General features: G+C 36.2%; 1 non-coding gene across 1 annotated transcript; it reads left to right on the forward strand.

The window, feature by feature from the left end:
* The first annotated feature begins 1369 nt into the window (after positions 1-1369).
* Positions 1370-1476, forward strand: LOC111759861 (U6 spliceosomal RNA). The gene has a single exon (XR_002793720.1). It is a non-coding gene; the product is annotated as a U6 spliceosomal RNA (small nuclear RNA).
* Positions 1477-24071: the final 22595 nt, after the last annotated feature.

The raw sequence follows: 24071 nt of genomic DNA on the forward strand, positions 1-24071 counted from the left end.
AAAAAACCATGCATTCAGCTACTAGGTTAGTTTCTTTCATTCAGGACTGAATACTGTCTATTATATTTTGACGATTTCTGTAAACACCATTAGTTAGCACTTTTTATAACACATTTCTTATTATTTCGGGGAAGTTCTACATGTTAGCTCATCTAATTCCTTCTTATAGTGAATTAGATCCTTCTTTTTCCATCTTTTCTTTTGTGGTGTTGAAAACCAATTCTCATTGTCTACAGTATAAAAGGCTTCTTGTTATGTGAAAAGCAATTATTAATCTTCTAGGACATAACAAACTGAATCTATAATAGGACACATCTAAGAGCTAATTAGGGGGCTTTGGGCCATTCAATTCCATTCTCCATGGATATCTGACATCTCTGCATCTCATTTTATAATTCTTCCAAATAATTAGTCACCTTATTATATTTACACATGAAAATTCTTGAAAATTCATTAATTACATATTTATAAAATACCTTCTGATCTCTGGGTGAATTAGCTTCAACAGTGTATTGAGTCATCTACTGCACCTTTTCAGTCTGGTTCTAATATACATTAGAAACTTTAAAAAGCAGATTTGGCCAAAAAAAGTAGAAGATATGAAAAAAAAGATTTCACATACCTTTCACATGAGGAAGAGCTTGAAGTTGAAATCACAAAATGTCATGGCCAAGGCCAGTTTCTAAATTTCCACAAGTTTAGATTTGACTCATGAATTTCCCAAGAAATTCACTATAGAGCATGAATTTGTATCAATATACTTTTTAAATAATCACTGGAGCTTTTTTCATTTTTCATTATTTTTCTCTTAAATAAGTAAATCTTATAAAGTGATATTGATATACCAGAACTCTTTCTTGTTGATGTACTTTATAAGATGACTCACATTTCTATTATTACTGATCTCAATTAGTCATTCTTTTGTTTAAAAGTATTTATGCTACTTTTGCTACTAAGGGCTTGGAATATTTTTAATAATTCCCTAATATCTCCAGTCAGGAAGGGTGATTGGTAATGACACCATAGGCTCTCAGCTGGGAGCCCTGGAGAACTCTAATTTCAGAGCAATGATGAGCCAGAGGTCATTCCCACCTTGCAAAAACTGCAAAGCAGCCTACAGCAGCTCTATTCTTGATTATGTTCAAGTTATCTCCCCTAAGTCTAATTTATAGGATAAGATGAACTTTCCCTGGAGAATAACACAATTCTGACATTGTAGAACTTTTCGTATGGAAGGCCTGGCATTCAATAAGAACTTATTTAGCATACCAAGAAATAAGACCAAGAGGAAATAATAAAGACAAGACAAAAGTGACAGATGATTCAGTTATTGCAGTTTTCAAACATGGACCTTAAGATAACTATAATTGTGCTTGCTTCGGCAGCACATTTACTAAAATTGGAAAGATACAGAGAAGATTAGTAAGGCCCTTGCGCAAGGATGATACGCAAATTCGTGAAGTGTTCCATATTAAAAAATGAATAAATAAATAAAATAACTGTAATTACTAAGCTCAATAAAATGGGTCATAAAATGAAGATTTATTTTAAAAGATTAGAATCAATTCTGCAATTGAATAATAATCAAATGAAATCTCAAAACCTAAAAATTAGATAATTGAAAATTCAAGATGTGTTGAAAAATAATCAGCAGATCTGAGTAGTCAAATGGAAGATGAGTCAGGTGAAAATTTGGAAATTGAGGCATGGAGAGCAATAAAGGTGGGGAGTTATGACAGTTTGAAATTGGTGAATCCCCCAAAATGAAATTGTTCTTAAACTAATCTATTCCTTTGATTGTATTAGATTCACATTAGAGCACTTGATTAGGTTGCTTTAGATTGGAATATGTCAGTGAGGATGATTCAGGCTGAGTCTCAGTCCTTTTGTTGGTTCTTATATAAACAGAGACAGAGAGAAAAGAAGCTGCCATATTGATCCTGCCATATGAAAGAGAGGATTGAAGGAAAACAGAAAAGTCCTGAGAGTCTGAGAGAGGTCCTGGAGTCTGGAGTCAGCAGATCACAGAGGCATGGAAAAATGCCACTGAAGGGTTGGGCCCATGCAGCAGCTCAAACTGAGGAGATAAGCCCTGCCCCATGCCTGACCAACACATGGCAGGACACCAGGATCACCAAAGCTGAGTTTGGTGAGAAAGCATCTCTGATAGTGCATTGATTTCAATGTCTCATGGCTTGAGAACTTTAACCCAAATAAAATTCCCATTATAAAAGCCAACCCATTTCTAGTATTTTGCATCAGCAGCCCCGTGGCAGAGAGAGAGAGAGAGAGAGAGAGAGAGAGAGAGAGAGAGAGAGAGAGCAAAATGAACAAAAATTTCCCCAAACTGATGAAAGACTTAATTTATAAATTGGAAAGTAGTTCAAAGTCTAAGCAGATTAAATAGGAAGATAATAACACCTAAACTTATTTGGAATAACATTGGTGATTTTCTAAGTCAAATAGAAAATATTACAAACAGTTATAGGGGGAAAAAAAGATGCATTACTTCAAATCAGCAATAATCTGACATCTAACATTTTAGCAGAAACAGTGGAAGCTTGAAGAGAGTGGACTTATTATGATTACAGAAGACAGCTAAGTCAAATGAAAATCCAAGCTGGAGAGACACGACACCTCTGAGAGCTTGAGAGAGAAGGCCCACAGAGAGCAAGAAGCTGAATCAATGAAGCCCATGAGGCCCAGAGGAGAAGAAAAAGAAGAACAAAACTTGCTATGTGCTTGATCACCCAGAACTGAACTTTGGGAGAAAGTGAACCTGTAGGGAAAGGCATAGATCTTGGTGGAGCTGTCCTTGTGCCTTGGCACATGGCAGTAGTCCAGGATCACCCACAGCTGAACTTTGGTGAGACAGTATCTCTGATGATGCCTTGATTTGGACATTTTCACAGCCTTAGAACTATAAGTTTTTAACCTCGTAAATTGTAAAAGCCAATGCATATCTGGTATATACTCCCAGCATTTAGCAAACTAAAACATCTACATAATAGAAACAAAATATTTTTTTCTGAGGAAGGTGATCACATGTTTATAGGTACATTTTATTCTGTACAGGGCTATATTGGGGATTTTGAAGTTTAGAAAATCATAGTAATATTTTGTTATTCTACATTAAGATCATTGTGCTAGTGGATCTAGACTTTTACTCTGGTACTTGTGCAAGTCTTGAACACGCCCAATGAGATAAATTATGAGATAAAAATTCCTGAAGCCCATAGACAGAGAAGATATGGTTAGAAAATGTAAAATATAATTTCCAGACATTCTAGCACATAAACTTCCAGTCCAGACTTTAGAAATTGGTTCAGGGAGGTTAAATGACACATTATCTTGAGTTACAATTAAAAGGCTTTCCAAGTCATAAGACTACCACTCAACTATTAATTTTATTTTATTTTATTTTAACCAGTGGTCTAGTATTCATTAGTATTCTAGATTGTGATTGTTCTGGATATTCAAAGTTTGCCTTTCCAGGCTTTCTCTAGCTCCTTCACCATCGTGTTCTGTGTTCCTGGAAGCTGACTGTAGCAGTTCAATATTATTGATGAATTCCAAAAAGAAATATTGGATTATGCTTGTAATCTGATCTGTACCTGGGCATGATTGAGTTATGATTAGGGCGTTGAGTCCCCACCCACTAAGGGGTGGCAAAGAATATAATTGAGGGTTTCTGATGTTGAAGTTTTGATGGTGGAGTTTGATGCTGGAAAATTAAGCTGGAGCTCCGGGAAGTAAGCTTGCAGAGGAAAGAGAAGCCAGCCCCAGGAAGGAAGGAAACTTGAACCCAGAGAAAAGCAAGACTCAGGAATGTAGGAACCCAGGAAGCCTGAACCTTTGCAGACGTTGGCAGCCATCTTGTTCCAAAGAGACTGGTGAGGGAAGTAACTTACGCTTTATGGCCTTGGATCGGTAAACATCTACCCCAAATAAATACCCTTTATAACACCCAGCAGATTTCTGGTATTTTGATTCAGCACCCTTTTTCTTGACTAATACACTGAACTTTGTGGATTGTGTCAACTGAGTTACCTTGTAACTAGCTTGTTGACAGGAACGGACAACAGAAAGCACTGGCAAGTAATTGGAAGAAGAGAGAAGAGTGCAGAAATAAAGTTGGGCATATTTTCTACAACCTCACTTCCTGCTGGGTCATAGGCTTGCATTTACTGTCTCCCCTTCCAAAAGCCAGAAAGCTTGTTAGGTACCCCATCTTATAGTTGCATCTTTCTCTCAAGGTTCCAATATCCACTGCCTTCCTTTTCCCTTCAGACTTAGGGGTGTTAATAATTTCCAGCTCTTCTTAGCTCTAAAATTCTGTACCACATTTGTAATGAATCATTTCATTAAATTTTCCTCAATTATACCATGTGAGCATATCATTACATTCCTATTGGGACCCTGGGCTATCAGTCTCATCAACCAGACATTATGGGAAACCAAGAGTACAGAAGAAAAATGGGACATGATCTACCCTCAGTAACTTGCAACTCCCTATGATAGGTCAGTGAACAGTGCTCAGACACTGTTCAAGAAGCTCAAATGCATTAAGTGTTCAGAGAAAGAGGAGATCAGTAATAACTACAGAAGTTAAGAAAAACGTTTCAGAACTCAGAATAATATTCTCTTCTCAATAAAGTCTTCCTTGACCTCCATATGGAAAATCCAATTACCATATGTTTTCGAGGCACAGTGCATCTATAATTTGTAGCAGCAATTGAGATTTTATGTGAGTTTGATTATTTAATTAGAATCCATTTTACAACATGGTAATAAGTTCTGTGGAGGCTTATTCTGACAACTGAGCTAGTTGCAACTGCATCTCTAGCACATAGCATTGTGCCTGGCACATAGTAGGCACTCAATAATTTACTTTTTCGTTGACTGTTTAACTGAGCGAATGGATGAACAAATTAAAGTGGAGATAGTGAACAAATTAAGCAACAAACAACAGGGTTGAGGGATTTCAGAGTCATGAAAGCATGTGCACACCTTGCAGAAAAAACATGTAATATTTCTTTAGAAATCATTTCCAAAAAACAGAGATGTATTATCTTTTTGACTAAGTTCTACTTAGGACTAGGCTGATCACTATTCAGTGACTTTTGGTTCTCTTCCAAAGCATAATTAAAAAATAATTAAATGATATGACTTCCAGGTCAAACGTTGAATCACAAGATTCATTTCAATGCGGAGTCTTAAGGACTTTAGCTGGTGTTATGAGTCCTTTTCAAAGCCAACTCAGATTTACTCACTTGTTACACAAAGCATACTTTTCCTTGGGATCTTGTTATTTATGTTCTACGCAGACAGCAGTCCTCAACTTTTGTCATAAATCACTGGGCTGACTTCCAGAATTACTGATGCAGTTAGTCTGGGTTGGGACCCCCAAATTTGCATTTTTAACAGGTTTCTAGGTGATGCTGGTTCTGTTAATCTAGGGATCAATTTTGAGACACACTGCACCAAGGAATGCCTTTTTCTCAAAAGTAATAAATACATATTTCTGTATACCTCATTCCACAACTAAGTTTCCTATTCTTACAATTTCTATATTTTTCTTCTAATTTGTTATGTTGATCTTGAATGTTCAAGTTCAGCAGCCGTTTATTGAGAATCTACAGTATTGATTGATGAGTTAATGAAACAAATAAATACAAAAAATAAACATTTCTGCCCACATGGAGTCTGCATTTAATATTTGTAGTCAGAAACGCTAGAACCATGCTTATGCTTCCTTTGAGAAGATTTCTCCAGGTAGATTACTTTAGTTACAGGATCTTTATTCCTACTACCTCTCACTGTCAACTCAAGAAATTTTTAGAAAAAAAGGACAAACACATTACATCTAAATAAATGAATTTTCTGTCCTGAAAAATTCCCAGGACAGATTATAATGTGTAATCCATATGCTCAATATTTCTTTGGATTACAGTCAAACATTTTGTTGCTGTTGCTATTTTTTCCATGGTTATTCAGCAATCCCAGGACCAATGCTTTCAGTCTTACCTCCTCCTTCAAAAGTCTCATATGAAAATGCCCCGCCAGACTGAAACGTTTCTCAGGCTTTTCCTGAAATCTTAAAATCTTAATATTATTCAAGAAAAGACCTATGAACCAACATGGGGAGTAAATAACTATAAATGTCACAATCAATTTTGTTAAAAACTTAAATTAACCCGTAATTGCTATATATGTTTCCAATGTGGTTAAAGCTGGTGAGATTAAGAAAATTATCTTGATATATTTGTTCACACATTTTGGGATATTTTTATCTTCACTCATAGACAAAGAAACTAGCATATCCCTGAAAGCATATATGTTTTGTAGGATATTGTATTAAGTCTATTATACAGTGTAATGAAATAAATATTTTTAGGAATGTTGATTATCCGGAGGACTTAAAAAAACCTTTGTAGCTATTTATTTATTAAAGCATATGTACACATTCATATTTCAGGAGTAGTATAAATTAGTAACTTAGTCAGAACTATCTATAAATTATTCTATTACAGTGATTGATGGAAGGTATAAGAAAGATGTGAATGGGTGGACCATTATCAGACTGAAAACTAAACTGCACTCAGAATGTGAAGGATTTTGCATATCTTTCTAAGGAGTGGAACACTAACATTAGAATCTTATAGCCTGAGTCCTTCCTCAATTCTACAACAATGTAGCCATGTGATATTTCCCATATCCTCTCACATTTTCAATTTATCAGGAAAATAGATTTAATGATAACTCTTCAAAGGACTGCTGTGAGTTCAACCTGGTAAATTACCTCAGCTCAGAATCTATCACATCATTAAGTATATAAAACATTTTAGCCCTTCAGGTATTGCTGAATTTTAATTACAGACAGCTAAATCTGTTGGCAGAGTAAGAAAATAGAGAATGCAAAAGAGGAAGGAATAGAGGTAAGCTGAGTCAGTATGAGCACATTGAAATTTTTTCGGACCATTGTTGCCCCAAGTCTGTACTGGACCACTAGTTGAAAGAGACAGCCCATGAAGTACGTTTCAGGATCAAGTGTATCTATGAAACATTACATTCTATATCTCCCTTCAGGATGTACCTATTTGAATGCCTTTAGAAGTTCTGCAAAGTCTTTTCATTTATCTCCCACCCATTATGACTTGTTAAATGTGGATCTCATACAGTAAAAATAATGTCCTATAAACTTTTGTTCTGTAAAACACGTTGGGAAAGGCTAGTTACATACTTAGCAACACTTTACTGGGTTAAGGTGCTGGTAGTAGGAAAAGAAAGACAAGTTAGAGTCAAAGGCAATTAAGAGGACACACAAAAAAATTTATAAATGGAAGGACGGTCCTGAGGATGGGAGGCATCACGTCAGCATTACCTTTCTTTGAACAGTGATGACAGTCTAAAAGCATGTAAAAATCTGAAGAACAGACAATTTTATAAGCGATGGCATGGGTCTGATATGGTGGGAAATTATACAATCAGCACATTCCAAGTGGTAATTGTTCTTCACTGTACATATTCCCAGCAAATTGGGCCTGTTGCTCTTAATTTAAACACCCATTTTTGCCTAATTATGTTGTGTATTTACATTTCACATTATCTTTGTTAACAAGTGGAAACCCAGCTGGCAGCCTAGCAGGAAGTCCCTTGAAGCCATAATTCTTAATTACCTTCCCTGGAGCTAGAGTGGTTTGAATTGAGAGGTAGTCAGAATGGGTTACAGGACAGATGCTGGAAAAAGAGTCAGACCTACAAGCTGTCGTATTTTTGATTTATAAGTCCTTGCTCAGTATTTTATAGTATTCAGTAGCCAATAGTACAGGCTTTGGGCACAGGTTGAGCTGGGTTCAAATGTGAGCTTTATTGTTACTAACTAGTTTTCATGGCTTTGACAAGTTACTTGATTTTTCAGAGTCTCAGTTTCTTGGGTACTAAACTGGAGAAATAACAATACTTAAACCCATAGGATGTGAGAGAAGAGTAAAAGGTAAAATATATTTATTTCATGCACCTAGCACAGCATCTGATATAATAGAATATGCTCACTACTGAGTGGCATTATTTTCCTTACAGAATTATAATTTTTCTAATGCCTTAACTAAAATAGTAACAAATAATGGACAAACCAAAGCCTTAAACTCTCAATATTATTTACTTCTTTTACATTAATTTCTTCTAAAATAATCTAAGTTGATTTTATATCAGATTATCACAAGCAAGCCAATCAAGGAATTTTTCCTGACCAAGTTAACAGTTGTGATGATAAAACAGAAATTATGCTCACACACTTTTTGATTTAGTAATTAGCTATTATAGTCCTAGATTAAAGAACATTTATTAGTGTGTGCATGAATAGAAACTAAACAGTGGTATAGTGCACACTGCAAAGGGGAATAGTCACATTGCTGCAGCTTTTCTAAGCCACTGAAAATAATATCCTAATTCAAATAAGAAGCTAATAATTGCTGGAATAACATTAAGTCTACAGTAGAATAATAGTAAGTCTACTTTAGTCTGTTGTTCATACCCCATCTTGAGGATTTGGGGATGGAAATGACCACTCTGCCTCTAAGTGAGAGGGAACTTAGATTCCATGGCACAGTTGGATTTAACTGTCTTGCTTGCAGTTGTAGACTCTTTCTGTTCCTTGGAATGGGAGTTGTCCATCATTGTCACCTTGTTAGTTGTCCTTGGTGAGTCCAATGAACTGGAGAGTAGATATTGCAACTCTGCTGAGATTCACATGGGTATTGCAACTCTGCTGAGATTCCAATGGCACATGGATGGACCAAAAACTTAAGTCTCTTGGCCATATACCTATCAAGTATAGTACTATTATTCTACTATAGATGTATTGTTAGTTTAGTAATGGGAGAACTTTTATCATTGATGTGCAGGCAGTGACCACCAGAGTTTCTGAGGAGAGGGAGAGGCAAAAATAGATGTAATGTGGGGGCATTTTCAGTACGTTGGAATTGTCCTGTATGAAGTTGCAATGATGGATAAAAGCCATTATATATTTTGTCATAATTCACAAAATTGCACAAGATAGAGTATAAGCTATAATGTAAATTATAATCCATGGTTAGTGGTAATGCTTCAACATGTGTTTAAAATTGTAACAAATGTACCTCATTAATGATGTTAATGTGGGAAAGCGTGGCAGGGGTAGGGAGTGGAGCATATGGGAATCCCCTATATGTTTTATGTAACATTTATTAAATCTAAAATTTCTTTAAAATAGATAAGTAAATAAAACTAAAATGCATAAGTAATGGTCAGAAAAAAATATGCTAATGACGATAATGAACTAATGAAAGAGTAGCATATAATATTTTGATTTTATGAGGAATATCTTTTTCAGTTTGGAACTCATAATAAGCAGTGAACATTGACACACACAGATGTAGATGTTTTTCTCACATTTTAAGTTTGAATATTATTTATATTAGTCAAACTAATATTTTCCATGAACAATGGATCCCACTCTGACTACCTCTGCAAGAACCCCAAATGAAGGCCATTTGGTGAGTAAAATCACCACTCTTTTAGGTTGCCAAAAGCACAAGCAGTCTGTGGTGGCTGGAGTTGACTTTATTCCCATGGGTCAGATGTTATGATTCCCTGCACTGTTCTGGAAGGTCCATGGCTGCCAGAATATTTCATGGGACGCTCTTAAAAATCATACAACATGAGCAAATATTTCATTTTAACTGCTGGTCTGGGAAACACAAATGGAGATGTTTGGTTGGAAATATACGAGGTGCACTGGAAAGGGAGTGTTTAGATTTTGAATGTAGAAGATATCAAGAAAATATGTACTCCTCTGAAACTGTTTCCGTATGTTTCCTGATCCATAGCTTTCACTACCCAAGACATGGTGTTATCTTGATTAATGCCTTCGTCGTAAAAACATGATGAATGGGAACTTATGTCCATTCTGGACCTTTCCACCTGCAACAACATCAAAGTAAATATATTTCATTTTGCTATGAATGTATTTTTTTCAAGTTGTATCATACAAAAAAGTGAGCCATTCATAAAGCAGTTCCAGTTTTATGCATGTCAAAGAAGGAAGCAAAAAAATCATTTTCTACTGTTAAGGTCCCTTTTATTCTAGAAGAGATAGAAATAGTAAGTTTTTCCACCTACTATGTGGAGTTTCGAAAGTAAAAATATTCTCCTTCTTTATATTATTCATTCATGCCAAAGTTTGGAAAACAAAAGGTGGCATGCAATAACTATACCAAGAAAAATTTTAATTAAATGTCTGTTTCTTGGGATTTTTGAAAAGTTATTTTATTTAATTATGATAAAAAATTTCCCATAATTTTCTATTAAAATCAGTCTGTCAGTGACATCTGTGTATCTGTTTACGCATAGGTAAATTCTTAGCAGTGGAGTTACTGGGACAATACATATACTTACCTTGAACTAATACTTGACTGTTACGCCTGATTACATGCTAACCTGTATACTTTTAAAATCTTAACTCTTCAAAAATATTAAATGTTTTAAAAAATGCTTTCACTTTTTTTTTTTATTGACTTTGTAATAATATTACATTAAAAATATATATGTGAGGTCCCATTCGACCCCACCCCCCCACCCCACCTCTCCCCCCCCCCCCCCCAGCAACACTCGTTCCCATCATCATGACACATCCATTGGATCTGGCAAGTACATCTTTGGGCACCTCTGCACCTCATAGTCAATGGTCCACATCATGGCCCATACTCTCCTCCATTCCATCCAGTGGGCCCCGCGAGGATTTACAATGTCCGGTGATTGCCCCTGAAGCACCATCCAGGGCAGCTCCATGCCCCAAAGACGCCTCCACCTCTCATCACTTTTGTTTTTAATTGTAATGGTTGATATATTTTCATTTTCTTTTCTTTTTTTTTTATTCCCCCTCCTCCTGTGGCTTGCTTGCTTTCTGCGATCTGTGTCCATTCACTGTGCGTTCTTTTGTGTCTATATTTATTTCTATTTATTCTGTCCCCCCCCTTGCTGCTTGCTTGTTGTCTGCTCTCTGTGTCCATTCACTGCACTCTTCTGTGTTTTCACTTGTCTCCCTTTTTGTTGCATTACCTTGCTGAGTCGGCTCTCCATGGCACTTGTGGGCTGGTGGCTTTCCACAATGTGCAGGCAAGGCTGACTTCACAAGGAGGCCCCAGGATGCAAACCCAGGACTTCCCATATGGTAGATGGGAGCCCAACTGATTAAGCCACAGGGCTTCCCCATATTTTCATTTGCTTTTGAAAATTTATATTTATTTCCCTCTTTTTTTGGTCTTTTTTCTTAACTCTGTGTCTACTGAAAATTTTTCTTGGATTTTTATTATTATTGATTCAAAACTATTTTTATTAAGAAAATTATATCCTGCTGCCTCACATGCAACCTGATTTAAAAAAAAATAATATATTGAAGTATATCACTCAACCATAAACATACAAAAACAATAAGTGTATATTAATTGTAGTGAACTTACCAAACAAACATATTTAACATCATACAGGGCTCTTTAACTCACCCTACCAACAATAACTTACATTGTTACTAAGCATTTTTAACTAATGATTAAAGAGCATTTTCAAAATATTACTACTAACCAAAGTATTTTTCTCCCAACCCACCCTATTATTTTCTGTATATCATTTATATATGAACATACATAAACAATTAGTGTATAGTGAAAGTTGTGAACTTACAAAGCAAAAATGCATAACAACATCATACAGGGTTCCTTTACATCAACCATTCACCAACACCCTGCATCGTCATGAGACTTTTATTACAAATTATGAAAGAATATTGCCAAAATCTTACTAAGAATTATAGTCTTTAGTCTTACATTAGGTCTATTTTTCACCCAACCCACCCAGTTATTATTTTTGAAACACATTTTTTTTTACAGAAGTTGTAAACTTATGAAACAATCATACACATATACAGAATTCCCAAATAACACCGCTCTATCAACACAACGCACTGTGGTGGAACATTTGCTATAGATAAGATAATATCATGATTGTTAATATGTCCATAGTGTACATTTGGCACACATTTTCCATAATGTCCCATTATTAACACAGTACATCTTTGGCATAGATGCATGAATATGACATTATTGCTGTTGACCAGTCCATAGGTCATTCCAGTTGTATTCTTCCCATGCTTCTCCACATTCCCACCACCCTGCTGTAGAGATGTACCATCAACCACAATTCTCATCCACCTCTGGGTTTACTATGCTATTCAGTTCCTAGATTATTCTCTAGCATTCTGTCAATTAGCATTCGCATATCTAGACTACCATTTTCAGCCACATTCCCATTTAAAAACTAGCTGTTACTCACTATTTGTTACCATCTCTTTTATACATTTCCACACTTTTACTAAAACTTCTACATACATTAAACACTAGTAGTCAGTCTCAGTCCTCCTCTTATTTCCTTTAAGAATCCACCACCTACCACCAGGTCTTGAAGATATTTTCCTACAATTTCTTCTAGAAGCTTTATGGTTCTTGCCTTTATTTTTAGGTTTTTGATCGATTTTGAGTTGATTTTTATATAAGGTGTGAGATACGGGTCCTCTTTCCTTTTTTGGCTATGGATATGCAGTTCTTTCAGCACAATTTGTTCAATGGACTGTTCTGCCAGAGCTGTGTGGGTTTGATAGGCTACTCAAAACTCACTTGACCATACATGTGAGGGTCTGTTTCTGAACCATCAATTTGGTTCCATTGATCTATGTGTCTGTCTTTATGCTGATACCTTGCTGTTTTTACCACTATTGCTAGGTAATGTGATTTAAAGTCTGGAGATGAGGGTTTGCTTTACCTTTATAAAATATTTCTGGCTATTCAGCATCCCTTACCCTTCCAAATATATTTGATAATCATGTTTTCAATTTTTTTTTTTAGTGCTGGTGGAATTTTTATCAGGATCACATTGAATTTGTATATCAATTTGGGTAGAATTAATATCTTAATGATATTTAGTCTTCCAATATGTGAGCATAGAATGTTCTTCCAGTTATTTGGGCCTTTTTAAAATTTATTTTAACATGGAGTTGCAGTTTTCTGAATATGAGTGCTTTACATTGTTGGTTAAGTTTATTCCTGACTATTTGAGTTTTATCTGTCATATTTTCTTTTCACCACTCTTTTGACACAGTTTTAGTTACTTGTATTGATGTAATCTTCATTTCTTGACTCTCTTCCAGCTCTCTCTGTCTTTTCTTTCCATGCTCTAGGACACCCTCTAGTATTTCCTAAAAATTTGATCTCTAGGTTAGAAAATCTCTCAGTTTCTGTTTATCTGTGAATATTCTAATCTCACCCTCATTTTTGAAAGACTATCTTGCCAGATATAAGATTTTTGGCTGGAAGTTTTTCTGTTGTAGTATCTTTAAAATATCCTACAACTGACTTGTGGCTCCATGGTTTCTGGTGAGAAGTCAGCAGTTAATCTTATTGTGTATCCCTAAGATGTTGTGCATTTCTTTTCTCTTGCTGTTCTCAGAATTCTCTCTTTGTCTTTGGCATTTGACATTCTGATTACTATGTGTCTTGGACATGGCCTATTAGGATTTTTTCAGACAGGAGCAGCTTGTGCTTCTTGGACATGGATATCTATGTCCTTCAATAGGGTTGGGAAATTTTCTACCATTATTTCTTCAAATAATTCTTCTGACCCCTTTCTCTTATTGTCTCCTTCTGGGACACCCTGGACATTTATGTTTGCTTGTCTTTTGCTATCATTTAGTTCCATGAGAACTTGTTTGATTTTTTCCATTCTTTTCTTCATCTGTTCGTCTGTATTTTCACTTTCAGAGGCCATTACATCAAGCTCACCCATCCTTTCTTCTGCCTCCTCAAATCAGATATTATATAATTCAAGTGTTTTTTTATTTCATTGATTGCACCTTTCATTCCCATAAGATCTGCTATTTTTCTATGTATGCTTTCAAATTTTTCTTTGTGCTCATCCAATGTCTTTTAATATTCTTAATCTCTTTAGCTATCTCATTGAATTTATTAAGGAGATTTGTTTGAACATCTATAATTAGTTGCCTCAACTCCTTTATGTCATCTGGAGGCTTATCTTGTTCCTTTAACTGGATCATACCTTCCTGTTTCTCGGTGTGTATTATAATTTTTGGTTGGTGTCTTGGCACCTCACTTACTAGACTATTTATTCTGGGTGCAGTTTTTCTCTTTAGTTTAGGGCTTCTTGCCCTTTCTCCCTTGCTGGTTGTGCAGTAGGAGCCAAGGATGTAGTTGGTGCTATAAACTGTGGAGACTCAAGCTGTCCTCATTGCTCCAGGCACCAATGAAGCTTCTCCCAAATTTCTCCTTTGCCAGAAGTTGGTACAGAACCACAGCTGTGTGGAATAACCCAAGTCATCCAGGCCCAGACTTTAGTTGCCCAGAGAGACTGATGAAACCTTACACCCCTATCTCCCCTGCCTGGGCAGGAATGGAGCTGCAGGTATGGGCAGCAATCTGTGCAGTGGTCCAAGGTGAATGCATTTGTCCCCCGTAGACTTCCAATTATTCAGTCTGTGCCAGTCAAAGGTACCTGCAGTTACCTGGATAGGTTGTTGCAGTGCCTGCCATCTTCCTCCCCTCCAGAGGTGGGGCTGACACCTAGGCTAGGGCTGCAGGCTGATCTTAGTGAAATAAACCTTTTCCTACAGTCACTTTGATTTTTGGTGTGCCTGGCTTCCCCTCATGCTGGGGAGGGGTCAAAATGTTAGTCACCAGCCTCTTTCCAACTTGGACAGATTCAAACCCTAGCTGTCCCTAGGGTTATACCTTAGCCAGCCATGTCTACTAATCAGTAGTCAAAATCGGTGGCCATACTGTCTCCTCCTGTTTTTGGGAAATGGTGCTTCCAATTCCAGCTATGAAATAGCTCCTGGGGCAGCTTGCACTGCCAAAGTAGGATGATTATCAGCCTCCATGACATGGGTGGTAATTTCCTGGAGAGTCTGGTGCAGGTTCCTCCAGCTTCTTCCCTCCTGGAGGTGGGGCTGGGGCTCATGCTAGAGCTGAAATTTGACTTGATGGAAAGAAGCTGTTCCCTACCAGCACTGTGATTTTCAGTCCACCTCCCTTCCACTCATGCCAGGTGTGGAGTTAAGATGGCAGCTATTGGCCTCTTTCTGGCTTGGACAGGTTCAAACTTTAGCTGTGCTTAGGATTATACTTTAGCTTGCTGAATTTACTCATCAGTAGCTGAAATTGGTGCCCAACTGTCTCTTCCTCCCCCATTTTTGGGAAGTGTAGCTTTCATTTCCAGTCACCAAATAGTTCCCCAGGTGGTTTGTGCTTCCAGTGGAGGATGGGCACTGGCCTCTATGGTGTGGAGTGCTCTACTTACATATCTTCTCAGCATATGGCCAGTGTGCTCCTTCCATTCCTTCAAGGATGTAGCAGTATGCTCTTCTGGTCTCCTGGAACCCCCAAATAGGTGCTTCAGCTAGCTCCAGGTAGCTCTGGGTGTTTACTAACTGTCCTGTAGCAGGAGTTGTCTCTAGGAGCTCCTTACTCCACTGCCCTCTTGCTGGTTGTCCCTGCAACCTAAATTTTTAACGTAATTATTAGTTTATGAATTGAAGGAAAGTTTTATGAAAACTTTAAATATTTATATAATTTATTTTATCAGTTACACTTCTTTATACCTTTAGGGATTTGTTCTTGCTCAGAAAAGCTTATCTAATCAATGCCAATTAAAGAAAAATATCTATTCTTTTACACTTAGAGCTTCACTTTTATATGTAGATTTTTATTTCATAGCAAAATGATTTCTTCATAAGAAAGCACAATAGGAGGCCATTTTTTTTTTCTAATTGTCAGGCTGTTTTCCCAGTTCCATTTCTTTATTCTTTAAAGAATGGAAGGGTTAAATTGAAGTAAAGTTCTTAAACAGCCTGAAATTTAGTTACATTATTGATAAGTTTAGAATGATGCCATTTCACTGGGTAACACTGAGTATCTAACAAAATAGTCAATGGAAAAACAAGCAATGACCACATAGTAATGCATTAACATTTGCTAAATCTCCACCTACTATTTCAACCTGTCAAGATCTTTCTGTTCTGTTTGTGGTTTCAGTTCCAGTAATTGACCTTTAGTTTAGCAAATGCTGTAGCTTTGCTTGAAGTGAAAAATTTTTATATGCAAATTTTTACTTTATCTAGAGAAAGATGATTTCTTGTCTCACAATTATTGACACACGAATGACAGCTGTAGTCTCAAGAACACTAAGAAAACACTTTTGACTCATTGTGAGTTGGGCATGGGCTTTGACTTTTTTTTTTTAGGACATACTGAGAATTGAACCTGGGATCTTGTACATGTGAAGCAGGCACTTAACCACTGAGCTATACCCATTCCCTTCACTTTAATGTAATGGAAAGGATTTTCTTGAGTCATTCTTCCTTGTGACTCAAACCTTGCAATTGAAATCCAGAGCAAAGTAGAAGTTCAAGAATTTTAGATTATAGAATTGACATGGCTGAGTTTGGCAAATTCAGCCCATGATTATAACAGAGAAAACAGCTTAGTAATCCCCATTGTGATACCACTTAATATCCTGGAATCAGAAACAAAGTCTCAATTTTTATTAGCACTACAATTAATCTTTAACAATAATTAACCAACAATAGACAGTTATGAATTTTTTTAGACTTGATGTTCTAGTTTATTTTATTTTCAAAATGTTGATATACAAAAGATTTAGAGGTACTCATGATCCATATATGCATGCAGTTCTGAATACCAAAAAGAAACATATTCTTTGCAATATCTTAGGGGAGTCAGGGAGGAAAGTTCTACAGAAGTGAACAGGCAGGTAGCCCATGGAGACATAAATTGCCAGCAATGGGTATTATACCCATGCACAATATTGAAGGGCTTAAATATTATAAATGTAATGAAAATAGAAAGTAACGGGAAGGACTCTATTTCCATAGCGACATTTAAAGTATTGTAATACTATTCTAAGTGTAACCCTTTGTCAAAATCCATTTTTTTTTTAATTAAAGATTAGAGCTGAATTTTGTTCAAAATATGAAGGTTATGTTACCTATCAGTCATTTTCTGACATAGATTATGTATTAAATTTTAAATACTTCTAATTTTAAATATAAAACCAAAACCTTAGGGTAATACACTAAGCTGGAAACAGAGTCTAAGAAACAGTGTTTTTGTCTGACAACATGCAACTGTAATAGAAGATTTGTGCATAATTTTTTTCAAAACCTTCCTTTAAGATTCAGGGTAATAGGTCTTCTCTAAAATTCTGTTCTCCTAAGAGATCTCATCTCTGAAGGTGAATTCTTTTTATTGAACATAAAAATAATATGGGTTATATTTATTTGAGCACTATCAGGCACCTTTCTAAAAGGTTAGCATATGTTATTATTTTATCCTTCCAATAACTCTAAATTGGACTTATTATTAATTTCAATTTATGATGAAAATGAAGAAAATGAGGTCAAGGAAACTTAAATGCAAACACAGCTCATATCACTAAGCCAAAGATTATAAACCACGCTTCTTTAATTCATTATGCTGTATTCCTGTGCATCTATCTTTTACAAAAGAATGCCATTGAGTTGTTCAAATAGTAGAATCACTTTCTCTTCCATTCCAGGCACTGTCCTGTGTGTGAAAGGTAGACATAGTCTCGAATCTATAGCTGGTTGAGAGAAAATAGACAAATTAAGGTGTCTATTACAAAATTGCTATGACTGTTTTGAGTAATATGAGAACTTTTGCCCTTAGGGAAAGTATTTATATGCAAAAGAAAAAGAGCCTCAATAGATACAAAGAATAGACTGGAGGGAAGCAAAGTGAAAAAGAGTGGTAAATAAATGGGGAAATATGAGTAGAAGTTTCTGGCCAAATCCTATTTCTAAGCAGGTTTTGAATTTTTACTGAGGAAGTGATACATGTTTGTTTTCATTTATGAGAATTAAATACATTCCACTGATTCTAGGTGGAATATTTGTTTGTTTCAAATAAAGTATAAGGATCCCTTGGCTCTCGCCAAGTACTATACCTATGTTTTAGGCTTCTGTTATAAAGTCTTGGCTTCTCTGAAACGATTGATCTTTGATAATATGCCTTTATAAAGTATCTTCTTTGGCATCCATGATGCTTCTATCAGTAATTTTCAGCCATGATAATGTTGTGTAACAATCAACCATAGAACCTCATTACCATAATGTAATAAATATTTCATTTTGTTCATGAATCTAGAGGTTGGTTAGCTGGTTCTGCTGAAGGATGCCAGGCTCTGGAGTCTCACCTTCACTCATGCCCCTGCAGTCAGCTGCAGGTGGGCAGCTGGACAACGTGTCTTTGTCTTGACTGAGTTCTCTCATGTATTTGGGCCTAGAATGGAACATCTGCTCCACGTGCTGAGACATGTGCTCAGGCTAGGCTGAGGATCAAGAGAGGCAGTGAAAACACAAGTGCTTTCACAAGCTTTTGTTTGCACAGAATTTGATTTCTCCCTGACCAAAACAAATTATATGGCTGAGCCCAACAAGGGTGGGAGGAACCTATCAAAACACAAGGATCTAGAGAGACAGAAATATAATGGGGCATCAGTTCATTAACTCAACTAATTTGCTGTCATGATCTAGACCGATTTTCTTTCTTTTCCTAGTTTGAAAACTCCTTTGTTTTTAGTTCTAAAATATGTGTCTCCCAAAATTATCTTTCAATTCTCTTCTGTATTTCTTTCTCCATATTTTTTTGGCTGACTTGTTGTGATTCAATGGTTTCAGCTTTGACCTTAAACCTATAAAGCCATCTCAGACTTTTTATGTATACTTTCTTCTTTTCAGAAATATCTACTTTTGTTCTAATACATCAAACAAAATGCCCAGAATGTCGAAAATTTATCTGTCCTCTGCTCTTTCTCCATTTACTCCTCTCTATAACTATCCATTCACTGCCAGTAATATCATCATTATATACATAACATAGAACTTTAAGAGCTGTTCTTGGATACAGTAAGTATTCTTTAAAATATGATTTTAGATTTATTTCTTTACCACCATTCCCCATATATCAAACAAGTTCATACTTTAACATTTCAACTGCTTCTTCCTAATGATGTATTTTTGTTAGAATACTTTAGCTCAAATATTACTTTCACGTTGACATATCCCTTCCAAAGTAACAACCACAACAAAAAAAGTATTTCTATTATTCAGCTTAATATTTTACCCCTTTGGCTAGTTTTCAGTTCAGTCCCATCCTACCTTTTCAACCTTATTTATTAATGATCTCCTTTTAGAATTAGAACTTCATAAGGACAGGACATTGTCACTTGTTGGAAACTGAGGCACAGTGGCCTCTAAAGGAGAGATGTGCTGTCTCCATGCTGGTGCTGTTTCCATGACTAAGCTTGCAACCTAAGGAATGCGGTGATCGGGAGTTCCCTGCAAATGGGAAGAAGCTGTTAAAGGCTGAAAGAAAAGATGAGCACATACCTTTTGTAATGAATAGAACACTTAGACTTTGTACCTTGAAATAAGATTTTTTAAAAATTCCTTAGACTATAGGTAATGCTGATAGTTAATACGGGTTGCTCCTTAATGTCACGTAGGCTAGTGTTTGTGTGTATAGGCACATAGGCTACCTATACCTGCTTCTTTGCATGTACACTGGGGTATATAAGAACCCCTTGTAATCAATAAAGTTGTCTGATGAGCTTGAGGCTTCAATGCTCTCAGATCCCCTGATCCCAATCTTTCTTTGTCTTTTATTCCCGATACCCTTCGGGCTGGCGACTCCGACAGTCACTATTACGTTGCAAGTGAGTAGCACAGTGTCTTGCCATGCAGAATATATGGACTGATATATATTTTGAACAAAACCAGAATCACACATTCCTTTTTTTACCTAATTAAAATGAAATGTTTTCTCTTATTCCTGTCTTGGTTCATGCCCATATTTTTTACACCAGCCTAGGATGCCATCCACTTCCAATTGTAAATATATTTTCTGAGGGCTACAACACAGGAAATAAAGTCCTTTTACTCAGAGTACTCAGTATTGGTGGGGAGGAAGCCATATACACAAGCAATTATAATGTAACGTAGTAATTGCCATGAGAAAAATATTCATTAGAAATTTTGTGAGTAGAGAAAGGGTTACCTAATTCAGTATGGAAGAGGCAAGCAAGATTTCCTGAAAGAAGAGGCAGAGTAGAATTCTTCAAACAGAGAGAAAAGGGGTTAAAGGCAGAAGTATGGATCAATATGATAGAGAAGGAAACATCAAGCAGAATGTTACTGAAGCATAAAGTTCAAGTAACAGAGTGGTAAGATATAGATTGGTAGGAAAAGCCATAGGCTTAAATCCTGGAGGGTCTTTATATGATGTTAAGAATTTCAACTTAACAAGCTTTGAGGAGCTTAATGTAGTTTTAAGCAGGAGAATAACAGGTTCAAATTCACCTTTCCAAGGCTGGCGGGAGACATAGGTCCCAGACTCCAGATATTTCACTACATGACAACCAAAATTTGAAAGTCTTGAGTCTCATTCTCTGAATTTTCCTTTTAAACGTTTGAGTAGATGTGATAAACTCATCTTTGCAAATGCATGAATGACTTGCTTATTGACTTATTTGTGCTTGTTCCCTTTTTCTGTGTCCAAATGGTACCCTTATACAGACATTAGTGAAAGGAGTGAGAGAACAGTACGACTTTCTAAGAACATGGCAAAAATGTAACAAAAAAATTTTTTTTTTGGCAAATGCTAACTCCTGGTATCTTTCAAATCCTAATGATGCAGAGAATGAAGGTTCATAGTGAATAAAAATTGATAAGGCCATTTGGAGTGCCTATTGAATGTAAGTGCCTCTTTATGAAATTATTTCCAAAACCATTGCATTTAAAAAATAATTGTAAATAAATGAATATGTATTTACCTAAGAGTAGCTCAGTAGATAAAATAGATTTTTCTGTCTTGGAAAAAATAGAATAATTTGTACTACATTTATGGTGAAAAGGAATTTGGACTCAACATAAAGTGCAGACCCAGGAATAAGAAACATGAAGCAGAATTTATGGAACAAGTATAGATTTATGTGAAAGGCTAGATTAATTTTCACATGCTTATGCATGAAATGTTATTGCCTGTCTAACTATTCCATTATGTGTTAATAATAAAATAACCTATATGTGCAAAATGGATGTGTCACACCAAGAGAAAATGTTTAAAATGCCAAGTAAATACCACAAAAAGTATATGAAAAATGCTTTTCTGACTGTTTCACTTTGCAAATACTTTTGAAGTGTTTTGTTTTTTTTTTCATTCCTCTGGAGAACAGAAAGGAGGAGTCTTGTTCTTTTATGGAGGAATCCCTTTTTTGTACAATTTTCATCCATTCTGTCTATATTTATATAGAAATTTAAGACAATATGCTTTGTAATTTTTAGATTTAGTATTTAAAAGCACGTGTCATGAGGATGTGGAGTTGTGAGGCTGATTCTCACAGCAGCATACAAGGCTTTAAGATAAGCTTGAGATGATAAAGTCCTTTCTTTCTTACAGTTTAAACTTTTTCTTTTTTAGTTTTCATTGTTTAGCATGCAGTTTTGGGAGATTGAATATGACTTCCCCTATTTGATTCAATGCTTTTCTTTTTGACAAATATTCATTTATCAATTTTCCCCCATTTGTGTCTCAGAAAGCATTCAATTTACATTAATTCAATAATTAAGCAATGCACATTAACTCTGGACCCAATCTTTCAGCATGGAATTTTTCTTTCACTTATGTAAATCCAATGGATTTTCTTAGTATCATAGAAGACTTTTTTTACTTGAATGTTCATTTTGTTCACTTACATTATCAGCTAGCTCACCTTTTCTTAATATTTTATTACTTTCCCCACATCCACTTCTCCCTCTCTTTTGAAGATGACAAGGATCTGAGTTTGATTATTCTGTCATATCAGTCTCACTTATTTTTCCTGCTTTCCTGAATATAATTCTGCTTTAATGCTCAACTAGCAGGGTGCAGTTCAAGTTGAATTTAGGTTGTCTCTGTGGAATCTTTGGCAATAAACAGTTTGTTTTATAGCCAGTTTCTGCAAGGATAATCACTGACATTTTCTCTATATGTGCCATACTGGAGATATAGCTCATTTTGAAACAAAGTTGTTTTTGATGCAGTGCTGTAATCACACCCATGGGACCAAAACTTTATCCACAGGTCTTGATTGCACTAGTTCACATTTTCAGTGCCTTCATCTTCCTTTGTTAGTGTGGTTTGATGGTTGCAAACATAGGTTTTTGGGCTGCAGCAGACCTTACTTCAAACATTAGCTTTGCCACTTTTTAACAGGATGGTTAAATTATATAATATTTTCCCCAAGATATGGAAGATGTTTGTGGAGAATTCTACTTTCAGCAATTCTGTACTAAGTAATTAAGACAAAACTTCTACAAGGAGCCATTAGAATATTTAAAAATATAAAAGCAGGTGCTTGAATACATCAAGAAGAACCAGAGTAGTGGTGATTCCCAGGGCCAAGATCCAGGAGAAGGTTATATAGCTACATAAACCCAAGAATTTGCCTCTGTACTTTTTTTCCTAGTGTCATTGAATGGTTTTGGAAGAATTACTTAGAAGTGGAAAAATTGAGCAACTATAGTGGAAAATTCACAGGGCTAGGCAGAAAAAAATTAGTTTCCAGGGCCCTTCAAATGTGAAAAGAGCCTAATAAACCCCCTACACTTTGCTTTGAGATCTTCAAGGACTACACCATTGAAAGAAGAGGTAGAACAACACTTGCAAGCACTGAAGTTGAGTTAAAGTGGTCCCAGAATGCTATTTTACCTAGCCTTACCACTTGTCAGAAGCAAAATGAAATAATCTCTGGAGGACTAAAACCATATCCAGGTCCTGAGTTATCACTACAATTTTTCAAACAATATACACAACAGTTAATAATAATAAAAAATTAACTGGGGTTCCTTGGGTGTCCCATTGTGCTGCTGAGCATGCCTCATTTAGAGGGGTTAGGTGACAATCCTGCCCTGAAGGGATAGATGTCGAGGGAGGATGAAAAAGGGGAGGGTAAATGGGGATGTGATGGGGACAGGTCAGAATGGACAGGAGAGGTTTAAAAGTGGTCCTTCAGGATGCTTTAGGCAGAAGTAAAGATTTCAGAATTAAAGAGAATTTGCAGGAATGTGATTGATGGCTAACATTCTGGAATTTAAAAACAGGAGCGTGTCACACTTGCCCTTTCAGATACAAGAGATCTTTTCATTTATTGGGAAAAACTTATTTACCTTCTAAAAACACCAATGGAATGTTACAGGTCATCCCAGCTTGGGATACAAATGGACCTACTCGTATTTGAGATAGAGAGCAAGAATAACCCAGTGGCCATGGAGCTCTATAGCAATCAAGATCAGGACAAGACCAAAAACCTTCACATGGTGTTTGCACCACTTCTTCTGGTTGTACTAGTGGGGAAGGAATCCAGCATGCTTCCCACACATACTTTGCTAGTGAAATCACATTCTTCTGTAATAGGAGACCTATAGTGCTTGACAAAGGGGCAGCAACAGTATTAGACACCTGAACAGGTATCATGGACATGCAAGAAACCGTATCTTCTGATCGAGTTTATAAACATAATACTTAATAGGAGCAGCGTTCAGGGTTCAAGAAGGAAGTGAAGCCAGCATGTCCATGATGGGCATTTCTGACTCATCCTCAGAAGATTTCACCACAGGGCTGCAAATATGTTGATATCTTCAGAGGATAGTTCCAGCATGTCATCAAAAGCTGCCAGTCTCCCACAAAGGACAACATGTACTTGGTGACTGCAGGAGCAAAGATTGCCAGCAAGCCTGGTGCAGAATCAGCTAAAGGTCCAGTTATCAGGACCCTTCATCTCATCCTGGCAAAATGAAAGCTACATGAGACAACTGGATGGAAGCCAGAGAGTCTCCCAATCCAATGCTGGAGTCCAGAGAGAAAGAAAGGAAAAGGACATTCCCATTTTCA

The sequence above is a fragment of the Dasypus novemcinctus genome, chromosome 3, assembly GCF_030445035.2.
Source record: "Dasypus novemcinctus isolate mDasNov1 chromosome 3, mDasNov1.1.hap2, whole genome shotgun sequence".
NCBI lineage: Eukaryota > Metazoa > Chordata > Mammalia > Cingulata > Dasypodidae > Dasypus > Dasypus novemcinctus.